This window comes from Eulemur rufifrons, unplaced genomic scaffold, assembly GCF_041146395.1.
Source record: "Eulemur rufifrons isolate Redbay unplaced genomic scaffold, OSU_ERuf_1 scaffold_561, whole genome shotgun sequence".
Classification (NCBI taxonomy): Eukaryota; Metazoa; Chordata; class Mammalia; order Primates; family Lemuridae; genus Eulemur; species Eulemur rufifrons.
In genome coordinates this window covers 1-5,000 of record NW_027183343.1, presented here as the reverse complement: position 1 = coordinate 5,000, position 5,000 = coordinate 1, and the positions used below count along the sequence as shown (strand labels likewise).

General features: G+C 59.0%; 1 pseudogene; it reads right to left on the bottom strand.

The window, feature by feature from the left end:
* Positions 1 to 1,426: 1,426 nt before the first annotated feature.
* LOC138380590 (small nucleolar RNA U13) lies at positions 1,427 to 1,518 on the bottom strand (annotated as a pseudogene).
* Positions 1,519 to 5,000: the final 3,482 nt, after the last annotated feature.

The window sequence follows — 5,000 nt, the reverse complement described above, 5'->3', positions numbered from 1 at the left end:
CGACCAGATGTCCCGTGACACTTAGTCTCTGCGCGGCCGGCCCCGCCGGCGCTATAAACGGGGATCGCCGCCAGAGGGCGCTGCGGTCGCGGGCTCCTCGACTCCCTCTCCCTAGTACCTCACTGGGTGTCCGAAGGCGGGACTACTTTTTTCTCCCGCCCACTGGCTCGCTAACGCCTCCGCCTCCGCCGGTGTCGTGCCGGGACCCCATGGTCCATGGGGTTGACCAGATGTCCCGTCGCACTTAGTCTCTGCGAAGCCGGCCCCGTCGACGCTATGGAGGGGCGTCGCCGCCAGAGGGCGCTGCGGTTGCGGGCTCCTCGACAACCTCTCCCTCGTACCTCAATACGTGTCCGAAGGTGGGATTTTTTATTTTTCTTTCCCCCTCCACCACCACCCCCCGCCCGCCGCCGCCTAGCCCGCCTCCGCCGCCTAGCCCGCCGCCGCCTAGCCCGCCTCCGCCGCCTAGCCCGCCGCCGCCTAGCCCGCCTCCGCCGCCTAGCCCGCCGCCGCCTAGCCCGCCTCCGCCGCCGCCTAGCCCTCCGCCGCCGCCGCCTAGCCCGCCGACGCCTAGCCCGCCGCCGCCGCCGCCTAGCCCTCCTCCTCCTCCTCCTCCTCCTCCTCCTCCTCCTCCTCCTCCTCCTCCTCCTCCTCCTCCTCCTCCTCCTCCTCCTCCTCCTCCTCCTCCTCCTCCTCCTCCTCGACCTCCGCCGGTTTCGTGCTGGGATCCCATGGTCCTTGGGGTTGACCAGATGTCCCGTCGCACTTAGTCTCTGCGGGGCTGGCCCCATCGATGCTATGGGGGGGGATCACCGCCAGGGGGCGCTGCGGTTGCGGGCTTCTCGACTCCCTCTCCTTCCCCACCCCTCCGCTCGCCCGCTCCTCCTTTCTTTACTCCCTATCGCCCCGCCCCCTTTTTTCTCCACACACACGCAATTATCACGCTCACGAACTATCCCGGGACCTGGCGTGACTTTCATCGCAATCTCCCCCCCCCCCGGACACACACACATAGAGACACACCCTCCCGGCAGGGAGCACCCTGAGTGGTCGTGCAGATGTCGCTGCTGCATGCGGCCTCCGCATGGGTTCGCTGGTTGACCAGATGTCTGGTCCTTGGGTGGTTGACCAGATGTCTGGTCTGTGGTTGTCATCCTGACAGGGAGGCTTCGGGACGGATTTGGTCTCTCTGGCCTCGCTGCCCCTAGGGATCACCCTGCGATCGGTATTCTTCTCGCGCGGGGCGAGGGGGCGCTCCGGAGCATTCCTCTCCTCTCGGAGTTTCTGTCTGCAGTCTCTCGACTTGCTCTCACTCCCCTACCCTGCTGTGTGACTTTCTTTTTGGTCCTTTCATTTTATCTATTCTCTCTTTGCCTTTTCCTGCCCGCCTTTCCGCTCCCCCCCCCCCCCCGGATTCATGGTTTCACGTCACGCGGGTGACGTGCCGACACACCAGGAGGCCCTTCTCACACGTGCGCGTGAACACGCAATCAACACGTTTATGAACTAGAAAGGGATCTGGTGTGACTTTGCTATTATTTCCCCTCCCCTCCTCCCCGCGCTGAGAATGAGTTTCCCCGGGCTCGTGTGCCCGCCTGGGAATCGGCTGCAGACGCCATGGCCCCGGGTCGACCACATGTTGCCCTGGGGTCCACCAGATGTCTCTGGCGAATTGGGGCCCTAGGGTGCTTGTGACGGTGTGGTCACTAGGTGTCGCTCTGGGCTCAGTATTCTTCCTTCTCGCTGTGACTTTGGTCTCTTTTTTTCGAAATTTCTTTCTTTCTTCCTCTTTTGCCCTGTTTCCATTTTCCCTTCTTAATCTCTTTCTCTCTTTTTGTTGCTTTTTTTCCACGGCAGATGGGTGATGTGTGTGTGGAGGAAACGCGGCGTCAGGGAGAAGACACATCTCACACGTGCTCGGGAACACCCGATCGTCACGCTTCTGAGTACCGACCGATGGATCTGGTCCCGAATTTTTTAATAGTTTTCTCTCTCTCTCTCTCTCTCTCTCTCTCTCTCTCTCTCTCTCTCTCTCCCCCCCCCTTCCTTCTCTTTCCTTTCTCTCCCTTCCTTTCTTTCTTTCTCTCGCTCTCTCGCTCTCGCTCTTCTTTTCTTTCTGACAGAGTCTCTCGTTCTGTTGCCCTGGCTAGAGTGCCATGGCGTCAGCCTAGCTCACAGCAATCTCAAACTCCTGGGCTCAAGCGATCAGACTGCCTCAGCCTCCCGAGTAGCTGGGACAGGCATGTGCCAGCATGCCCAGCTAATTGGATATACGTGTGTGTGTGTGTGTGTGTGTGTGTGTGTATATATATATATATATTTTTTTTTTTTTTTTTTTGAAACAGAGTCTCACTCTGTTGCCCAGACTAGAGTGCCGTGGCGTCAGCCTAGCTCACAGCAACCTCAAACTCCTGGGCTCAAGCGATCCTACTGCCCCAGCCTCCCGAGTACCTGGGACTACAGGCATGCGCCACCGTGCCCGGCTAATATTTTTCTGTATATATTTTTAGATACTGTTTCTGTATATATTTTTAGATATATAGTTTCTTTCTATTTTTAGTAGAGATGGGGGTCTCGCTCTTGCTCAGGCTGGTCTCGAACTCCCGACCTTGAGCGATCCACCCGCCTCTACCTCCCAGAGTGCTAGGATTACAGGCGTGAGCCACCCCGCCTGGCGTGTACGTTCTGTATTCACAGCCAGACGGAAGGCAGGGAGAATGTTACCCTTTCAAAGCCCGCCCTGCTCGCCTCTCAGCCCACCGATGGCACTCTGAATCCCGTGGCATTCCTTCACTCAGCTGAATTCTTCAGCACCCGACCCCCCCCCCACCCCACCCCCGTGCCACGGGAGTTCGTTCTCATGGCAGAGCCATCGAGGCTGTTGCCACACGTGTTGTAGGTGCCTAGGCAGACTGTGCCCTGGCCCCGAGGAGGTACGGAACCGCCTATCGCCTCGGGAGGGAGGGACAAGATGTGTCCGTGTCCAAGGCGACGTCCTGTCGATCACGAGGAGGCCTGCAAAGGCTCGTATCTGCCAGGCATTGAGCCACATCACATGAAACACCGGTGTGTTCCTTCACTTAGGTGGTGTCGCGTGTTGATACTCACAGAGGATGATAAACCCACTCGCATGCCGGCTGAGCCCCCTGTGTCTCCTCCTCTATCCACTGAGGGAAAAAACCGCAACGAAAGGTAGAAAACCACAGGGGGGGGAAGACTGCCCGTCGCTCTCCCTATGTGACCGTCCGGAGTGCTCGTTCAGATGGGAGGAGGTGTGTTTGTGTGTGTGTGTGTGTTTCATTGATTTTGGTGCCATCTTTTCTCTGCAGCTGCGTCAGAGGACAGCGATTTTTCCGATTTTCACTCCGCTGAGTGAATTGCCTTTTGAAGAGAATGTCCACAGGAAGCCTACGGTCCTCCCGCGGGGGTGGCCCTCCTCTAGAAATGAATCTCGTTTCTTGAACGGAGGGGACTTGTTGACGCCATCATGCTTTCGGGACGACTTCTCAGACGCTAGCTTTGGACCGCAACATAGGTGCCCCCGACATTGCCTCAAGGGTTCCGTGGTGCCTCCTGTCAAGAGACCCCACCGACCGTCCCCAGCCTGCCCGCTCAAGGGAGCCGGGCCCCTTCTGATCTGTCCGCCCGCCGGTGAAGCTCCCTCCCGAGGGTCGGAAAGCCCACCTGTTTCCCAGTTCGGTTGAATGATGGGGCACCCGGGCAGGGCACTGGCACCGAGTGACTCCATTCTGAGTCTGTCTGCTCTGGGGGGCGGGGGCGGGGGCGGGGGCGGGGGCGGGGGCGGGTGGGGGGGCAGTTCCGTCTCGACCCGGTGGCCTCCTACCGACTGACTCGATGGGACGGACCATTCTCACTCAGGATCGTGTACCTTCTTGGCCTAGGCACATCCCGGCACTGAAAGCCACTTTTCGGGGACACTCTCCCACGTACAGATAGATGGCCTGCACGAGTGCTCTTCCTTTCTCGAAACACTGGAAATCTGTCCTCAATTTTACCTGACCTACCTGACGGTGTGTGATAAAGGAGCATAGAACCCTCAGCCACCCTCCACCTTCCCGCTGTCCCGAGAGACAGTGCCGAGCGTGAAATTCTATCCCTGACTCTCTGTGTCCACCGGAACGTGGCCTGACTGCAGTGACGTCAGCTACGTCAAGTCGTTCTCTGGGTAGGGAAAGAACTTAACCAGATAGGCCCTATCGGTCGCTTCTCTGTTCTGATAGTTTTGTGGCAGCCATTTCTTTCCCCCTCTCTTTTCTTTTTCTGTCTCTCTCCCCCACCCCCACCCCCAAATTCTTTCTACGAAGACGTTTAGGATGTCAGATTCTGGCCACATGCCCCCCCCTAGGCATACGGGGGCCAGCATAGACAAAGGTCTTCGGTACCAAGTGTTCATTCCACGGTGACAGATATTGCCACTCTTGTATTGACCAGGGCGAGATGGTGAGTGGGTCAACTCTGAAACTCCCTGTACTCTACTTCTCTCTTGGGTAGGTCCCTGCCCCAACCCTCCGGCTTCTAGCACACACCCAGGGGCACTCTCTCCTCTCTGGATAAAGTTCCAGATGATCCGATCCGCTCCGAGGAGGAAGGGGAGCTGGCCGGGCCACCCACTGTGCGCCCCACCCCCGTCAGTCATAGGGTCCGTTCTTTTCAGGATGACACCGGCAGCGGTTGCTGGGTGTCACCTAGCGGCCACTTTGATCAGACCTCGGGATCCGGAAAGTCAGGTGACGTTGGGAGTTTAAGAGCTGACTCCCGGGAGGTGTGGAGGGCGGGGAGGAGAGCACGGTCCGGACGGTCCCACCCTCTTCTTCCCGGGCCCGCAGCTCTGGGCCCGCCCGGGGCAGCCCTAGCCTCTAGCGGGTCTCCGCCCACCCGCCCTGTTGTCTGCGGGAGGCGCCCCTCCTCCCGCTCTCTGCCTCCTCCCGGGACCGTAGGCCTCTGCCCGTCGTCTTTTTTATTTTTATTTTTTCCCTTTT